This window comes from Trachemys scripta, chromosome 6 (assembly GCF_013100865.1).
Source record: "Trachemys scripta elegans isolate TJP31775 chromosome 6, CAS_Tse_1.0, whole genome shotgun sequence".
Lineage (NCBI taxonomy): Eukaryota > Metazoa > Chordata > Testudines > Emydidae > Trachemys > Trachemys scripta.
The window spans coordinates 109593003-109613493 of record NC_048303.1 but is presented as its reverse complement, the minus strand read 5'-3'; positions in this window follow the sequence as shown (position 1 = coordinate 109613493).

The window sequence follows — 20491 nt, the reverse complement described above, 5'->3', positions numbered from 1 at the left end:
GAATGGGCCTACGCGTCTCAACTGATACTTCTCTCCTCTCATTAACCATCAGCCTCCCCAAACGACATTTCCTGGAGTACAACTTGTATCTTCATTTTCTTTTGCTCCAGAATAGCAACAACAGATAGGTATCTGTGTTAGATGGAAGATCTGGTTTTTGCTCCCCTATAGTAGATGAAAAACAAATCTGCTGATGCAGGGTGCTGGCCTATTCAAACCAGGTTCATGAACAAGCCCTGATTTATCCAGTTTAGCATCTGCTGGTTAGCATTGCAGCTATCTCACCCTCCCCCAGTTAACATTTGAAGCACCAATTCTCAGAGGGCAACATGACATAGCAAATCAGATGTCTGCCAAGTCCAAAGCAAGTTTGCTTTGAATTTTTTTTCCTCCAAAGCTTTGCAAATCAAATTGATGTTTCGTGGACATTTTCCTCCTGTCTCTGAAGCCATTATGAACATGAGCAGTAGGAAGCTGTCGTGTACATTTCAGTTTTCCAGTCCAAAAGGATGAGCCCCCAATTAACATTTCAGAACATAATCAAAGAAAAAAGAGAGAGAGAGAGAAAAACTTTTTTCCCCAGGAGGTAACTTTCAGACTATCCTTTTTACTGCTACTTTTTAAATCTGTACTACATGAAAAGTAAAGCTTATTAGTATGTGTTCTATATTGTTCTGCGTAAGTGACTTGAATAAAACAGTGTAGTTCAGTAATTAAATGATATTTAATGTCTGCTTGCATTTAATGATGGGGGATGTAAAATCAAACGGCACCTTTATTGGGCATTGCATTGATATACAAAACAGCTTTGCCAAAACCTTTATTTTAAGTTCATAACCTTAACTTATTTAATTTTCTTTCAAAAACCAACAAAGGAATTTTTAAGTCTCTGGAGGAGCAATCTAAGAAAATGTTCAGTGTGGTTACTTAGGGCCCAGTCGTGCTCCTTTTGAAGTTGGTGTCAAAACTTCCATTGACTTCAATTGGAGCAGGCTCTGACTTGCTTTTACAGTTCCAGAACTGGAGAGAAGTACAAAACCTCTAGTCTAATATGGAAAAGAGCAGTACTGCTCTGTCGGAATGTGACTGCATGCTAATGTTTTAGATCTGCTTTGCAAAACAGAAACAACATTAACATTTTATCTGCAAAGCTAATTTGGACCCTAAAGCAACTGTTTCTGCTGCTACAAATGACTTATGAGTCAGAAAACTCCTTTTGTATGCAATGCTCTGTACTTTATGATGTCATCATACTTCACCCCAAAACATGCCTATGACACAATGCAAATAACAATTAGCAACATAAAATGACATTGTGACATTGCAGCTATGTAAACGTGCACTTTATTTCAGAAAGTGTTTTTTTTTTTAAGTGTGGGGAGAGGGAGGGAGAGAATGTCCATCCACCCCTTTGGAGAACTTTCCCAGAAGTCCCCTCACATGGATTTGTTTTCTCACCAGTTGTTGGTTTTGTTTATTTTTGAATGTGTATGTGAATCTACTTGATAAGCTGATAAGAAAACATGGGCCAAGCTATCCTCTGTATGTGGGGGATTGCCAGATCTATATTTCTATTTCTTCTAATGAGGGTTATGAAGTTTTGATGCCACCCAAGAGTGTGGACAAGATTGCAGACTAGGTGGGTGGGTGGATGGGGAGTGTGTTTGACCTCAATCTGGAAAAGTTTTACATCTTATTTGTACAGTAGGAAAGTGAAAACCAAGTGTGGATCTCACTTGTTTGTTGGCAGCATTATCTGGTGTTAGAGAGTACTCCAACAGGCTGACAAAGTGCATTTCTTGAAGGTGTGAGGGATTATTTATAACCATGAGCCAGTCAAAAGCCTAGGTTTCAGTAGTGTTCAAGAGAGGAATTTTTCACGTCTGAAATATTCAGAATTTGATGTTCCTTCTCACAACAATGGTTCATAATCTCTAGGTTGCATAATAGTAATCATTGCATCAAAAGAATTAGAGCTGTGAAGCTAATAACTTTTTTGAAATAATTATGAGACTGGAACCCATGTAAGGGGTTAGCAGCTACTGTAGGCACACCCAACCTGACACTCCACACTAAACCTGACAATCAGTTTAGTTAATTGGTAATGAGAAGATATGCCTTTGAACTGGATGTAGTGTTAGCGGCAAATGCCTAAGACCTTGTGTTTAAGATGGTCGATAATATCTGAATTTGTGTAGATTTTTTCTGCTGTACAGCAGTGAAGGTCATATGTTGGGAGAAGAGGCCAGGCACTTTGGGAATTGGAGTGTCCAGAATCAGTGTTTGGGGAGAGAAGCAGTCAAGGAAAATATCAGAGCTGTTCTATAGAGAACTGAGAGTTATAAGTGGCATATTAATTTTGCCATCTAATATAACTGTCCAGGAGTATGCATATTTGTATATAGATTAGACAAGAATATTTCTCTCCCAACAAGGAAACAACACATTCTGAAATCCAGCTGTACCAGACTACTTGGAAACCTCAATATACTCTTTATTTGGGATTGGTCTTGAAAACCACTAATAGGTTGTACCCTAAGTTCCCTCTAAGCTGCGTGGCCATGCTGCAGCCTATTAAGTGCAGTGCAGGTGCTCAGGGCTGCAGCAGGGAGAGATGCCTCTCTCCCAGCCCTGGACCTGCCGTGGCCAGGGGAGAGGTGCCCCTCCCCACCAGCCCAGGCTCTACTGCAGGGAGAGAGAGCTGTGAGGAGTCCTCTCTCTCCTCACCATAGCCCTGGGACAGCCTGCAATCCAAACCCCTCATCCCTGGCCCCACCCCAGAGCCCTCAGCCGGAGCTCTCACCCCTTGCACCCCAATCTTCTGCTCCAGCCCTGAGCCCCCTCCTGCACCCTGAACCCGTCATCCCTGGCCCCAGCCCAGAGCCCATGCCCCCAGCTGGAGCCCTCACCCTCCCACACTCCGAAGCCCTTGCCCCCCCCCGCAACATTAATTTTGTTATGTTCATCAATAGGGAGGTGATGTGTCACACATCATCTCCATATTGTTGCACATAACAAAATTCATTCCGCACATGAGTGGGAAAAATTAGAGGGAACACGATTTGTACCTACTATAGAATCTAGCAGCACAACTGCTAAAGGTTCCATGCATGAGAGCCAACGAACTTCATATCCTATTCCAATTTTTTTATTTGAATTACCTTAGTGCCTAGAATGTTATCCATCAAGTGCACTATCCACCTAACTATTCATAATGTAGATAAAGCCTTCATAGGACCACTCTATCTGAGGGGCTGTCTGTTACCCTGTTTAGAGCAATTCCTATCAACACAGATAGAGCTACTGACCGTCCTACAGCATACTCATGGGAAGGTGCTTTCCTCGTTTGTATGTGGAGAAGTGGGATGTGTGAGGTGGTATTTTTTCACCCTGTACCAGAGTTATTAGACTCTAGTCTTTGGACATGAAGTGTGGTATACATAAAAAATGCATTGTTATTTTCATCTTGTTGTTGTTTATATTTGCAGTGCCATAAGAGGGTATGCCAACTACAGACACAGGTTTATAACCTAAAGACTCTGATAATATTACATCGAAAGTGGCAGAAATACTTCATACAACACACAAGGAAGGAATGAAGTTTTCACAAGTTAAGATCAGGGTAGTTGGTTGATTTTTGTAGTGTACTCATCATGTCAGTGCCACTTTTTCATCATTTTTAGAATGTAATTTTGTTTTTAAATGTCTTTTCCCTATCGTTTTGAGGGAGGACGGCATGGTGTATCCACTGGCCTACAGGACTGGGGAAGTTGTTTAACATGAAGTGCAGAGGCAATAAATGGGAAAAGACTATAAGAGAAGAGTGAAAGGTAGTGGAGCTGTGCAGAGTGCAGGTCTCAAAAGGGCTAAATTCTGCTCCCAGTGACACCCACACATCCCCACTGAATACACTGAATACACATCAATATTATTGAGAGTAGAATTTCTCTATTATGAACAATGCACAGAGGAGCAGCAGCCCACACACACTCATAATATAGCACAATTATATGGCTATAATTTTTTGAGAGCATATTCTGTAATTTTCCATTGAAAAAGTACAAGCATGAGAAAAAAAAAGTTTGCAGTTTTTGTGTTGTTTAACTCCTAATTCAAAAAGACCTGTTTTTCTCCTTGTTTTCACCAGATTTAAATGCATTTTGTATTAGCATTAATTAAATAAGTAAGCATGCAATACCTTTACCAATGCATTGTTTCAAAGGAAAATCAACACAAGTGCAAGAGACCATCACCTTCAACACTTTATGACTTCTAAAAGTAAATATAAAGTCAAGGGAATACATTTTAATTTTGTTATGAAGATTTAGTTTGATAGTGTCACAAAAAAGCTGAACAATCCTCGTGAACCATCTCTGAGTTTCCAAAGAAGTTGTATCAGGCAAAATGGGTCTTTGCTGTAAGATCAGTATTAAAATTAATTTACATAAAATAGAAACATAGCAATAAACAATCAAACCATTAGAGCCATAAGGTCGCAAGCTGGAGTCTCGGTTGTAATGTCTCTCAAGAGCATTAGGCATAATGCCAACTTGGATCTACTCTATGTTGTAACTCTAAAGACACATCAAGAATATTAATCAAAACATTAGAAAGGCGTGTGCTCTGAGTTTGTGACTTAGCTAAATTCTGTCAAACTGGTTCTAAGCCTCCTCCTTTCTCAGTGCTTTTCATGTCATCAGGATTAATTTTAAGTCCAATACGTTCACGGAAAATATAGCGCACATTTAAAACAAAACCAGCATTTGAAACTCACATGTTTACAAATATTCCAGCTTGGAATAAAAATAAACCATGTAATAATAGCTGCTATCTGCTGTGGTTCCGCTTGTCATTTTAATTATTGTAACTGATGTGCATGGCTGCCTCATTGCAAGGTACTATTGAAATCTATAAGTAAAAAAAAGTCTCTTTAAATACTATTGAGTTCTTCATAAGGCTGATGGAACCTCTCACTTAAAGGCCCATGTACATTATGCTGCCACTGATTCACCCTATAATGTGCCATACGAACAGAGATTCCCTATTTTCCATCTGAGGGGATCCAAATACCTAATGAACAGTAAGTAAGCCTCACAATACCCACTTTGAGATTGGGGGTGGGATAGATCACTTTATACTCTAGGAGTGGGAATAGTTTGCTTCATTTTGCTAGCATTATTCCTTCTATAGGCAGGGAACAGCAGGTTTACTCTGTGAATGGCTGACTTGGTGGTATGTCTACACAGCAACGAGACACCTGCAGCTGGACCATGCAGTGGGCACAGACCAGCCGTGGGTTTCTTTGCTGTGTAGCCATACTGTAAGAGTACACCAGAGACACTGTACCTCAGGCAGATGCTCAGGGAGCCATATAGTTTCTCTCTGAATCTTGGCACATGTTTGGAGTCAAGTGGCCACATGTAAGAGGGCAAATCTTGCCCTCTTCACTTAACTGACCAGTGGATTCAGCTGCATCTCCACAGTCTTATATTTGCTGCTGTTATCCATATTATTTACCTCCTTACATCTTTCATTTAGGAGAAGGCTGATGCCAGATAAGCCTTTTCTGTCGATAGTGGCTAATTGGGCCAATGTATGACGGCTGCAGAGAGATGTACTTGTATGATTATTAGATTTAAAAATGCAGATATACAGTTCTGCAGTGCTCTTGAAATTTTAATCCACATCTTAACAGCTTCCTTTCTTCCAGATGAGTATCAGATACTGGAGTGAAAACCAGAGAAGGAGAAAGTGAGAAGGCACTATTTTAAAAATGTATTTGTTTTAATGTACCCAAAGGCAGTAGTTCTCAAAGCATGGCCTGATATTCAAGGGATATTCATAGGTTCACAGGGATCTGGCCTGGTTACATGATACTATCTCCTTATTTCCAGCTGGTAAATCATATTTAAAAGACCACTAAAAATATGTTGCATTATTTCCTAAAACAACTTTCCCCCATAAGTAATTGCTGTAGTTGCTAGTGGGATATCGTGCTCTTGTAAAAAGCAAGAGAGAAGGTTCAGGCCATTAGAAATCAGAGAAGAGTTGTTCCATGAGATAATCTCTCTATTAAGATGTGGCCTGCACTTATTAAAAGGTTAAGAACCCCTTCACTATGGTTTCAAGACAAGTGAAAAACCTATCCGGATAGCTGGCATTGTCTAGAATTGACTTTGCTAAGCCTCATTGGTCAGATTTATTTCAGGAAAGTGGTAAACGGGGTGGTTTTGTCCAGGTCTTGTTCCATTCAAACATTCCAATTTCAAGTTTGGTGGAGAGAGGTTTGGAGAAACAGTTCCAGTTTTGGCCCATATCTATTCTGAAAAGAGAGGGGCAGAACTGGAGGACTAGATTTAGTTTAGCAAAATCTCAGCAGTTAGATTTGCTTTGTAGAAGTAAATCCAGGGGAGATTATATCTGATTCTCATTTTATCTGAAAGCTCCAAATTTCAGGGGGAAAAGGTAGGAGTCAGATAATTGGTTCTTGTTTTGGCCCTGGCCCATCACTATTTTTATTGGCTCTGAATAGAAGTGCATAGGTAAAAGTCATTTCTGCACTTGTCACGTGAAAGAAGAATAGAAGCTGAATATACTAGTCATGATATAAACAGACCTTGTACAATCCACAGGGGCAGCAAACAGTTGAACCATCTCTTTCATGGTAGAGCTCTCTGTTGACTTTATAAATGAAACGTGACTTGCAAGGAATCTAGTAAATGAAAATCTAACAATTCCCTATCAAGGTGTAATACTGGCCTTGCATTCTTTGCTATGGGATATAGCAGCAAATAATTTAAATAGTGCTTTTTAAATAGGAGAACTGTGAGGGGAAAAGAGTTTCTCCTTCAAGTCATGTCCTAAAAAACTCACACTGGGTTTGATGCACTTTTTTGGCAGACATTTAAGTGGACCAAATATGCTCTAAAACTAGTCATTTGAATAATCTACAGCTAGTTTAAAACCATGGATAATTCATTACCCACATCTCTCTAGTAGTTAAACATAGCATAAGGATTACAAGTGAATTTGAATTGCTTACTGTCACTTCCACTTTACTACCTTTAGCTTTGGCCTTACTTTTAGGCCTTCACAATTAGCATGCATGCTGTCTCTGCACAAAGCAATTTAACTCACTCAGGATGCCTGATTACCAGTTGCCTTTCTGTTGAAGGCTTCCCTGTTGATGTGGGGCTGACAGTTCCAGGTTTTTGCCTCAATGCCTCCTATATTGTGCAGGTAATCTCTTCCGACATTCCATCTATTTTAAAATAATCTGCCTCCTTGTTTTTTCATCCTTCTGTTTTGATTCCTGACAAAAGCAAATATTCCTCTGAGGGGAAGTGGTAGGGCGGGGGTGGGGGGAAGGAAGCTCATTAGAAAGAGTGAAAACTTTGTTTAAATTGTATGAATTAATCCCATATCACACAAAGCAAGTGCAACAAAATTGCTTGTTATCAGTCATTAAGCCTTGAAAGCTATTGTGTAAGAGAAGTGAAAAGCACATAAATAATAGAAATGCACTCCTAAATGCTGTGTGTGTTTGTAAATCTATTATGAGCCATGTTCTGGGTTCTCTGGAGCAGCCCCCCTATTATGCTCCTGCCAACATGGCAGCCAGAATGTCATGCCTTGTATGCTAACTAGGTGACACCCCTCACCGTACCACCTTGTAACCCCCCTGTGAGCTAGGGAAGTATTATCCCTGTTTTGCTGATGGGGAACTGATTCTTAGAGAGATGAAGTGATTTGCCCAGGGTCATACAGCAAGTTTGTGGCAGTTAGGAATACAGCAATGGTTTCCTGAGTCCCAGTCCAGTGCCTTAACTACAAGACCCATCCTACCTCCTGCTGTTTGAGTGTATAGGAGATAATAGCATCATCAGGGACACTAGGCACCCCAAAGGGGTAGCACATGGGCCACCATCTGGTAACCTGGAGTGAGGCTATAGTCAGTGGGATATGCTGCTCTCTCTCAAAGAGTGCAGCTGTTTCATTTCTTGCATACCCAACGTCCAGAGAAGCACTCTTTTCCTCACCTGTCTGCAGGCAGAATTCCTGGGGCTACAGGAGCTGCTGGTGAGGTGCCCACCACATGCCCCTACTAGGTTAGTGGCTTCTTTGATTGTAATCAAGCTGCAGGGATATTGCATTACTCCTGTGAAAGTCCCAAATTAAAATCAATCAAAAACAATGGATCTAAAACCATTCCTTAAGACCAGAGTGTCTTCAGCATATTCGTAAATGTATATATTTTTCACCAGCTGGCCTTTAGTGTTTTTATTAAATTTGGTGGGTGATGGGGGATATGATAGAGATCTATAAAACCATGAATGATGTGCAGAAAATGAATAGGGAACTGTTATTTACCCCTTCACTAAACACAAGAACTATTACATTAATAGGCAGCAAGTTTAAAACAAACAAAAGCAAGTATTTCTTCAAACAACACGCAGTCAGCCTGTGAAATTCATTGCCAGGGGATGTTGTGAAGGCCAAAAGTATAACTGGGTTCAAAAAAGAACTGGAAAAGTTCATGGGGAAGAGGTCCATCAATGTCTATTAGTCAAGATGGTCAGGGATGTAACCTCATGCTCTATGTTCCCCTAAACTTCCAACTGTCAGAAGCATCTGGCACTAGCCACTGTCTGAGACTGGATACTGGGCTAGATAGACCATTGGTTTGACGCAGAATGGTCATTCTTGTGATCAATATGGGTTAAATTTTTCACAGGCAGGTCAGCAAGTCATTTTCCATGTAATCTCCACATCTGCCTTTGAATATGAGGCAATACAGCTTGATTTTCTTCAAAGGTTTCAGTAAACATGCTAAGGGATTTGAAGACACTGAAGACAGCATTATAGACGTATTTTTATTTGTTTCTGCATTTCTCCCTGCAGCCATACATCTTCTGCACGCTGATTCTACACTGCAATTTTCAGAGTTGATTAGCACACATTTTAGTTGCTCATTCTCTCTGGGTTGAATTATGCCTTTAGATACGTGAACGCTACTTTTACTGAAGTCTGTGGCTGTTGCTCATGGCAGAAATTAGCTCTCTAAGTTGGATCACCGATTCTTCACAACAAAATCTTTAGTAGGTAAACACTCCTTTGTAGAATGACTGGGCCTATATGCATATGCTCATTGGATTGACTTACTTTGTAAAGTGATGCTATCATAAATATAATCACATTCAGTGCTGTGCATATTGTTTAACAAAATGTACATGTTTAGGATACATTATACAACTTTCTGACCTTTTTATAAATACTGTTTCTATCAAGTCTGTCCTAAATATTGTAACTGTTATCTTCTGGATGACTAATTCTAGGAATTTGTCCATTTCATCCAAACTATGACATTTTTTCAGCACATGGTATTTGCAGCTTTGAACAATGAAATCATTTCAAATATTTTTTTCAACTGCTTTTTATTTTCAGTTTGAGCCAAATGATGATATGGCTAAAAAGCCTATACAACATTTACTGGTGCTGATAATTAATAAAATCCATTCATGCTTTGCTACCTCAGTTGTATGTTGAAAAGACAACACTTCTGACCAGTTCTCAATAGAATATCATCAGAATGTTGCTGCTGTTTCAACTAAAGACTTCTTTGCTAAAACATTACAGGTAATTGGCATCATTTCAGGTAATGCAAGGCTCTGCTCTGTTTGACTTTTAAAATCTTCTTTTAGAGATCCAGGATAGTCTGATTGTCATATCTCTATCTGAACTTTGTTCTTCTGTGAGGTGTAAAAGGAATTGCTTCTATATTCCTAGCTATCAGTATTGCCCCAGAGAGAGATTATCATCCATCTAAGGGCTCTTCTTCATCTAATCTAACCCCCAGAGGCATTTTAGCAATTAAAATGAGTGACTAGATGCTTTCATGCTTTAATTTATACACTATTCAAACATTAGGCAATGCTTTCATTTGGCTAAATTTGCTTGAGCATAATGGAAATTTCGCAGTATTCCTTTGAAAATTACAAACGCACCACAGTAATAGTCTCTCCATACACTCTCCACAAGTGATTTGCATGGTGCAGAAATAGCCATGGATCTAGATATGTGCATATTAACGCTAGTGATGGGTAAAACTCAAAAGGTCCAGACTTCAGGGTCAATACAAAAAAAAAAAGTATTCAAACAATGGGATGTTTAGCTGGACTGTTCAAACCCTGCTAGTGAGCAATAGTGGGCTGGAAATCACATGAAAACAGCCTTTCCCAAACTTCCACTTTCAGTCAGGCTGGTAGGTAATACTTTCTTGCTGTAATAGAACTTGCAACCATGGTCATTCAGAATTTCACAGCAACAGTGAAGATGGAAATCGTATGCTACTGCTCCAAAAATATGGGTCCTTTCCATTTATTCCAATGGATATTAGCAGCATAGGATCCATGACACACAATTGATCAATCCTGAAACTATACAGTAAAAGGCAGCAATAAAAAACCACACCAGGCTATTGTTTTTTCTTAAATACCACATTGGCAATATGATGGAAGAACTTGTCTCTCAAAATTATTGGTTACTTAGCCATCTGAAAGTGAAAATACTTGCATTTTCCCAAGAAAAGTTGAAGTCAATTCTGTTGTCCATGAGAGCAAGAAATAAATCCCTACAGGGTTAAATATTGTGGGTCTTTTTCTTTGGCTCGCCAAGGAATTGTATTTCTCAAGTCCAAAAATATATATTTTATGCATTAGTATCTAAATACCCACTGTATCATGGGATCTACTCTAACCAAAATGTAGTTTTGTTGTATTTCTGCTGCAGGCTTCTGCTCTCTAGGGAGTCCAAAGGAGGACTATTCTGCACTAAGTCAACAGGGACAGACTTTTGTTCCCATTTCAAAAGAGCGGATACAAATTAAATAAGCTACTTGCCATCTGCATGTTAGAGATTCGGGAAGAAGTTAGCGGTAAAACTGCTTACTATTTTTATATGAATTGTTTTACATATCGTGTTAATTCAGTTCAAATGAGCCAAATTATTTAGGCTGGATTTTCAGAAGGGATCATCATCCACACTTGGGCCAGATTTTCCAAAGCACTAGGCTCCCATTTAGGCACCAAAATGAAGTAGGTTTTTTTGTGAGAGCAGAACTTTGGCTGCTGGGTTCTTGAGAAAATCGGGCCACATGTGTGTCACAATGGGAGCTGCTGAATGCTGAGCGCTTTTGAAAATCTGGCTCTTATTCAGGTGCACAAATGGAAGCTGAGCTCTTCTGAAAATTAGGCAAAATACCTACCATGAAGAGGAAGTTAAGTCGAACCTAATATTTTAGCAATATAACTGAACTGTTTGAGGGGCATAAAGAGCGGTAGTTTTTGCTCAGGGACTTGCAAAAGACCTTTTGTTCTGTGTTTGTACAGCACCTAGCACAGTGGGGTCCTGGTCCATGATTGGAGCTCCTAGGCATTACTGCAATACAAATAACAAACAAGTGAATACTACTGTTATTAATAAAAGGAGGTTATCACTTTTTACGTGCTCTAACAAATACACGTCACAGATTGCTCTGAAAGACAGACTGCTGACAAATTGTGCTTCCATCGCTTTCATGATTTATATTTTCTTGTTATTCAAACATTCTTTTAAAAAGTAGACTTGGGTAGGGAAAATACAGTATGTGTGTGTCTATTTGTTTAATCTCATTTATTTTCATTAGTTTGCTTACTTGGAGGTGTGATGTAGATATCTGAAAAATAAATGCTAACACTTTAATAGACGTATCTGACTGAGCCTAACTATTGTGCACTGTCTGGTACGCCTACAGAGAGACTCTGGATTAGCCACATTGGTGAGCATAGACTTATTAGATATGGGAGAGCAAGAGAGTGTGAAACAGATTTTGTGCAAGTTTCTGCTGTGTATCTGACTCTGCCCGGTTAATAGATTTTTCACTGGTGCTGGATCTTAATGATCACAACCTGCTGGGCACATCTGCTGCTCTTCTTGCCACTGGCTGACAATGGCTTTAATGACAGCCGAATGCCCTTCTGTGCTTTTACCTTGAGCTCTGGCCTACTCAGTGAAGGGTGACACACACTCACACTCTCTCTCTCTCTCACTCGCTCTGAATTTTGCTGGTCTTAACAACCTGGAATAACCTGAAAACAAAATTGTGAATTAATCTGCAAATGTGATAGGAGTGAAAGTCCCAAGTAGTGACAAAGTTAAGTTACAGAAACAGGAACTTCAAAGGCAAGGCTAAGTATAGGCAGAAAATCCACACAAAACCTAAATCCCCATACAAACAGGATTTAATTCAGATCAGAGAACACATTATTTACTTGTGTTTTTTTCCCTTAAAGAAAAACAATATAAAGACAGTAATTAAAAATTAGCTTAGCTTTGAGGATATTTTAGACAACAACAAATAGCTTAAAGAGGTGACAGTTTGGGTGCTTATTTCTGCCAAGACAATGCACCCTCGATATGAGCAATTTACTCATGTTCCAGAGCCCCTCTGGGAATAGACACTCAAGTACCATCATGTGAAAGTAATATTCTCATATTGTTTTAAAAATTCATGTTTGTATATTTGGTCGAAAATATATTCTTTTCTTCTAAAACATTGAGTTTTAGGCAGTACAGTTGGCTCTCCCATTAAACACTGTTGGTTAGGTCCTCAGCAGGTGTAAATCGATATTGCTCCATTCACTTCAATGAAGGAAAGCACCCAAATTGTCAGTTGACAGGAATAATCACCCGAATTGTCATCCCTTCAAGCTATTTTTGGCAACTAAAATAGTCTCAAAGCTAACTCGATTTTTAATTAGTGCATTGATATAACAATATTCTTCAACCTAGCTATGATGATTTACCTCAGGTGAGGATCTGGTTCTGGCTATTTGCTTGCTGAGAATGTTCTCTATCGCTCTGAAACACACAACAGTAACAGCCTGTAAATACCCCTGTGAGGCCCTGATTACCTCTTTACACTGCATTTGTGCTGAATTTCCCATAGTGTTTGCTGTTACAAGAGAGCTAAAAGGATTACATTTAATGTACTTTATTTTTAAACTCTCTTCTTTGGTACTGCTTTCCCACATTGAAGGATAACATACTCTTTTCACCTTGAAAATAGTTCAGGTTGGATTAACAGGGCCTATACTCAGCATAGCAATGCCTAAATACATTTAAAAATCCAGCCCTTGGACTTTCTCCACTTGCGTTAAAGCTTATTTCCATATTGTGGAAACTAATTCAGACTGAATTTTGCCTAGATTTATTTGGAACCTAGGTTTGGTTGGAAACCAGTGTGTGTCAGAACCAGTTTTACATGAATTCAGAGGCTATAATGCTAAAAAATAGTTCAAGTTCAAGTTGTTATACCAATAGATTAAAAACCAGCAGAATCTTATTAAGAGGGATAAGGCAAAGATGCCACATTTATTGTAAATAAAATAAAGCAAAAGCTAAAAGTAAACAACGTTGTTTGACTACTTATTCCTATTACTACTTATTCTTTATACACACACACACACACATATATATAGATTCATTCACACAATCATTCATTCAAGTTCTGTATAGGTGTTATAGTTACCAGCCTAGAAGTTGCTCGTGCCAAGTTATTGGCCAGGTATCTTGGTCATGAGGATGGAGCCGAGTCTGTGCCAGGTGCACCTGATGCTCCTGGAGGTTGGCAGCAGAACCAGAGACTCAAAGTCCTCAGTCTTTAGAGTCCATTCTTATAGGAATTAATTCCTATGTTAGGCCTTGGCTACACTTGCAGATATACAGAGCTGTGAGTTAAACCTGACTTCATGCAGCTGAGTAGGGAAAGCGCTGCAGTCTGTCCACACTGACAGCTGCCCAGCGCACTGTCGTGGCCACATTTGCAGCAATTGCAGCACTATTGGAAGCAGTGCATTATGGGCAACTATCCCACAGAGCACCTCTTCCCATTCTGGCACCGTGGGTTGTGGGAAGGGGGCGTAGGTGCGGGGCATTCTGGGTCCTGTCCCAACGCCCCGTGATGCATCGCTTCACATCCCAGAAATCCCTTTGTTTCCATCCATCTTTGGCGCCATCTTTCAACGGTTTCTGTGCAGCGCGATGTGTCTGCGGGAAATGGAGCCCAAACTGCTGAGGCGTATGCTGACTTATCTTGTCAGCACGTCACGTTTGGCTATCAAACTATTCCTTAAGATCCAAAGTGACAGTGAGAGCGAGGAGTCCGACGATGCTATCGAGCCGCGTAACGCGTACGACATGAAATTGCTTGGGGCATTCACGGACATGCTCAGCACCATGGAACGCTGCTTTTGGGCTCGGGAAACAAGCACCGAGTGGTGGGATCACATCGTCACAGATGTCTGGGATGACGAGCAGTGGCTGCAGAACTTTCAGATGAGAAAAGTCACTTTCATGGGACTGTGTGAGGAGCTCGCCCCCAACCTGCGGCGCAAGGACACGAGATTGAGAGCTGCCCTGCCAGTGGAGAAGTGGGTGGCTATTGCAATCTGGAAGCTGGCAACTCCAAACAGCTACTGGTCGGTCGCAAACCAGTTTGGAGTGGGAAAGTCAACCATTGAAATCGTGTTGATGCAAGTTTGCAAGGCCATTAATCGCATCCTACTCAGAAGGACCGTGACTCTGGGTAACATGCAGGAAATAGTGGATGGCTTTGCACAAATGGGGTTCCCTAACTGTGGAGGGGCGATAGATGGGATGCACATTCCTATTCTGGCACCATCCCACCTAGGATCCGAGTACATTAATCAGAAGGGGTATTTCTCTATGGTTCTCCAGGCGCTTGTGGATCACCATGGGCATTTCATTGACATTAACACAGGCTGGCCTGGAAAGGTGCATGATGCATGCATCTTTCAGAACACTTGGCTATTCAGGAAGATGCAGGCCGGGACTTTTTTCCCAGAGCGGAAGATCACGGAAGGGGAAGTTGAAATGCCCATTGTGATCCTTGGAGATCCCGCTTACCTGTTAATGCCGTGGCTCATGAAACCCTACACAGGGAGCCTTGACAGCAGCAAGGAATGGTTCAACTACAGGCTGAGCCGGTGCCGAATGACTGTGGAGTGTGCCTTTGGCCGTTTAAAGGCCCGCTGGCGATCTCTGTATGGGAAGCGGGACTTGGCCGAAAACAGCATCCCCGCGGTTATATCCGCCTGCTGTGGCCTCCATAGGGAAGGGTGAAAGCTTCACTCAGGCATGGACCTCCGAGGTTCAACACCTGGAGGCTGAATTTGCACAGCCAGAGAGCAGGGCTATTACAGGGGCTCAGCGCGGGGCTGCAAGGATTAGGGATGCCTTGAGGGAGCAATTTGAGGCTGAAAACTAGCAGTGATATCTGGTGCCCTCCATGAGAGTGAAGTGCAGTAGTTCCAATCTTTAGGAATCAGTGTTTGCTAAGCAGACAAGCAGACTTGCAGTGCCTGTTTATTTCCTGGGCTAAGGAGTCTTTTACTTTATGCAATAATAAAGAATGTTTTCAAAGCCAAAAAATCCATTTATTGAAAAGAAAAAAAATATGTATTGAAAAGAAACATGGGGGTGGAGTGGGGAATGGTACAATCACAGATTCGCGTATGTCCTGTCTGGTGTGCTGTGCAGTGAGTGCTGCACTTCAGGATAGATATACTGCATGGTGATGGGGGTTGAGTGCAGAGGGTAAGGGTCGTGGTTTTCAGGGCGGGGTGGTGAAGATACTGGTGTTGGAGGCAGCGGGTGGCGTGAAGAACACGGAAGTTGGAGAAAGTGGGTTGGAGGTGACAGTGGGGCGCAACGGAAAGAGTTTTGGGACAAGGGCTGTTGGGGGGGGGGGTGGCATTTGCGTTTGTGTAACTGCTCCTCTTTCTGCGTGGCTACGAGCTCCTGGATAGCATCTGCTTGGTGCTCCAGGATGCTTATGAGCCGATCCATGCTTTGCTGCCGGTGCTCGGTGAGGTCTCAAGGTTGATGCAGCTGTATAGGCAAAATGCAACATTTAACAGAGGCAGCATTATTTATACCAGACAGAGTAATGATTCCCCCCGCACTTAAGGAGTAGAAAACACACAGGGTCTACACAATAGCATAATTTTCCCGTCTGAAACAGAGCACACATATCCTACGGGAGCCTCAAAATGGTGAGTAAGAGGGACTGATTGTTTCAGGGCTGCACTGTCCTCTGGGTTTCTGTGCCTTGCGGAGAGCCAACAGCTTCAGGGGGCACCTACACTGAACACTGTCCCAACATTTTCCACAGGAGTTCGTCCTGGACGATATCTCGCTGCTGAGGGTGACCTGGAAAGCAAGGGAGGGTCTTCTACTGCAATGCGGCTTCCGCCCTGGCCCATATGCAGCTTGCCTGTGTGCAGCAATGGTCCTCCCGCCCCTCGCGGCACAGTAGAGTGGACATGTTAGCCTGGCTGGGACAAGGACCATGGTGGCTCTCCCGATTAAACCTGCGCAAGCGCATTGCACACGTTCTGGATGAGACATTCAAGGAGATTACCAAGGCCGATTACCGCGATGTGATATACCATATCAATGCACTATTCCGCATCTAGGCATGCATGCCTAACCCTCCTCTCCCAAAGAGCCCGCACCGAAAAAATTCCTTCCCGAAAAAAACCCCGCTTACTGGGAACCTGCTCTTCTGTTTGTCCTCCACCAAGTACCAGGCCGCTGCGACTGGCTACCTTCCTCCTGGCACGAGAAGAGCTCCTGGCTGCATGGCTCTAGGGATTCCAGGGTGTTTCCATCCGGCCCACCAATATCACTCCCGTTTTCCTCCTCCACCCCCCCATCGGCTCTGAAGTGTCCATGGTGGTGCTCAGAGTGGAGGTGAGGTTAACCCCAAGTATCGCATCCAGCTCTTTGTAGAATTGGCAGGTCGCGGGGAGAGCACCCGAGCGGCCGTTTGCGTCGCGGGCTTTGCGGTAGGCACTCCGCAGCTCCTTCACTTCAATCTTGCACTGCAGGGCGTCCCGGTCATGGCCCCTTTCCATCATGTCCTTTGATACCTTCCCGAAGGTATCGTAATTTCTACGGCTGGAGCGCAGCTGGGACTGTACAGCTTCCTCCCCCCCAAACACTGATGAGGGCCAGCAACTCGCCATTGCTCCATGCTGGGGCTCGCGTGGCACGTGGAGGCATGGTCACCTGGAAAGATTCACTGATCGCACTCCACGCCACGCCGGGCTGAGCAAACAGTAAGGGAACTTTTTAAAATTCCCGGGGAATGTAAAGGGTGGGTCACATGGTTGGTTACCTGAGGCCAGGGCAGTAGAGTTTGAACTGATGACCAGAGTGGCTAGAACAGGCATTGTGGGATACTGCCGAATACTTCTGGAGGCCAGTCATAACGCATTGGGCGGCCACACTGGTGCCGCAGCACTGCAGCAGCAGCGCAATACTCGCTATTCCTCTCGGGGAGGTGGAGTACATGCAGCGCTGCAACCATGGAGATACAGTGCTGCAAATGCCTTGCCAGTGTGGATGGGGAGTGAGTTACAGCGCTGGGGGCAGCTTTACAGCGCTGCAACTTGCAAGTGTAGCCAAGGCTCCAGTCTATGGGATCTGTTTCATCCTGCTGTTGCTGACTCAATCAGCAGATGGCACATTCCTGGTGGCGCCACACTGTCCAAAATTTGTGTTTCTCATCCTTCCAGGTGATGGGGTGGATCCCAGTTTACCCTCCGGGGGTTGTCTGGTGATCTACTTGACGCATTTTTCGGCCGATGGATACTCCCTTTTTAGGCTGACACCTCCCTAACCATTCATGTACATCAAGCATTCATCAACATACATTCCATATCTTAACCATATTTTAATTTACTGTCTCCACCACTTTCGGGGTGTGTGCTAATTCATTTGAGACTCCAGACCCTTTAATCACAAAGGGTGGGGGTCTGGTCCTAGGAGCCGTTGCTGTTATAATGACGTGAAAGTCACTTAATGGCTTATAGTGTTTGTTTACCTTGTATCAGGGGTGGTAACATAGTATTCACTTCAAGAACAAAGTCAATTAACTTGTTTGTAAGTTTTACATAATAATAAAGTATCTTTCACAGGACAGATACAATCAATGGTTTCTTCAGACAGTAGCGTACAAGTTTACTTGGTGAAACTGTTGGATTTTAAAGCGTGGGGGACAAATTATGGGAGGGGGGTCACTGTCACTTGGGGGAATCACTGTTAGTACCTTCTTTAATATCCTTACAAAGTGAATCTCATTTTCCTTCAGTGACTTGTTGCAAACCCATAGGCAAGGTTCAGTTTTGATGGGTTTATACCCAGGTTCACTCAGAAACCAGAAGCAAGGTTAAGTTTCAACTCTTGTTTAACAGCAAAATAAAATGAGACCATTCCCAATAAATTGAGTAATTATTGAATGATTGTATAAACTATCCCATAAACGGAAAAACTAGGCATCATCTCTGATGCAAGAGATAAACGCTGATACCTAGGAAACAAATGTCCCCTTTTAAAACTGGGTTATAAATAGAGCTGTCAAAAAAAAAATGTGTCCAAACATTTTTTTGGATGAAAAATATTTTTGTTTTACCAAAATGAAAATTTTAATGGAAACATTTTAGTGGATTTTTTTTCTTTTTGTTAGAAATTTCTGCTTATTTATGGAAAAAACCATAAATAAATAACCAAAACATATTTGATAACATTTCTCCATTCTCCATAAAAAAATTCAGTTTGGGGGTTTCAAAACCCGATTTATTTATTTATTTATTTTTGTACAAAAATGGCTTTCAGAAACTGAAAATATTTTTGTTTTAAATTTGTTTTTCTTAGAGAAATATTTTTTTCCACAAGGTGGCTTTGAAAAAAAAATTCCTAAAATTTCCCATAAAAATAATTGTCATTTTTCATACAGCTCTTGTTTTTAGCATGAGAGCAAACCCATAAAATAACAAGGTGAAAGAACCCAATAACTGGTAATTATAGAAACTGATAGTGTATTAGGTCTTTGCCTGAAAGAATCTTACAGACATAAAGTCAAGGAGATCTATCTATCTATATATTTTTCCATATGCATAAACACCAATTCAACAAAGCACTTAAACACATGCTAAGTACTCTACTGAATAGGGGCCAAAGTCAATGTTACTTAAGCACGTGCGTAAGTGCTTTGCTGAATCATGGTGCTAGAGAGCATAGTAATAACCGAGGCCCTATGTACTGTACTGCAAAGACCTAAATTCTTTGGCACTCTGGAAATTCTGTGATAGCTTTAGTTAAATTAAAACATGAGCTTTTAATGAATTAAATATGAAAGTGAACGATCCAATTAGTGCAGTGGTCCCAGTGTTTATTTTCATATTAAAATGAATTTATTTTACTCATCTCCACATTTTAACTTTTCAGTATGCTACAGATTTTTGCTTTGACAATATTCAACTGCCCTTAGAAGCTGATAGAGATCAAGCTGGAGATTTTAGCATCTGAGAAGGGCAGTTGGATCTTTTAAGAAAATAAGAATGGTCCATCTAGCCCAGTATCCTGTCTTCCAACAGTGGCCAATGCCAAGTGCTTCAGAACAGGCAATCATCAAGTGATCCATCTCCTATCGTCTACTCCCAGCTGCTGGCAGTCAGAAGCTAGAGACACCTAGAGTATGGGGCTGCATCCCCAACCATCTTGGCTAATAGCCACTGACAGACCTATCCTCCATAAACTTGTCTAATTCTTTTTTGAACCCTGTTATAGTTGTGGCTTTCACAACATTCCCTGGCAATGAGTTCCACAGGTTGACTGGAGTTGAAAGGGAAATCATGGTATGCAGGTTGAGATTGTGAGGTAAACACATTAGCTGGATATTTCGGCCAAAATCATCAGTTGCAAAAACGTAAATAATGTTGGAATTTAACTCATCATCTTTAGATTTCAGAGTCAATATCCCACTGGGATACATGGAGCAGCTCAGACCTCTCAGAGCTATTGTTCCAGGCTGTCTGCATTTTATCAGTAATTATCAGTTTCAAGCCCATAACTGCTGATTGAACTAGAGCATATCTATACTTGGATAATTTTTTTAAAGCTGAAATTAATAAGCACATTTCTGCGCCAAGAAGTGAATTCTGTGGAGAATTCTTTCACCACAGGATCATGAAATAGGCTGCATTACTGTGAGGGACCCAACCTTTCTTATTTTGAGAAACCAAGTAAAAATAGCATCCACAATGAGGTAAAGATGTGCTGTTTCTTGAAAGAGATGTATAAAGCCTCGTTCAGCCCGTAGCTACCTTGATCCTAGACACTAGGCTAAGAACCTTTAAGAATGTTAAAGTTTTAAATCAGCATCTTGTTCTTACGGAAAGAAAGTCTGAAGGCAAAATTTCCTCCTGCATTTCAAAATGGCTATTAGTGCTGACTTTACACATAAGTGGCTGAATGGATCTGTCAATAATTACTACAACTCTGAGCAATATAGGGTTTTTTTAAATAATAAAAGAACACTTCTACCCTCAGCCGCCCTATGTTCATGGCTAATTTGAAGAGGAGTGCC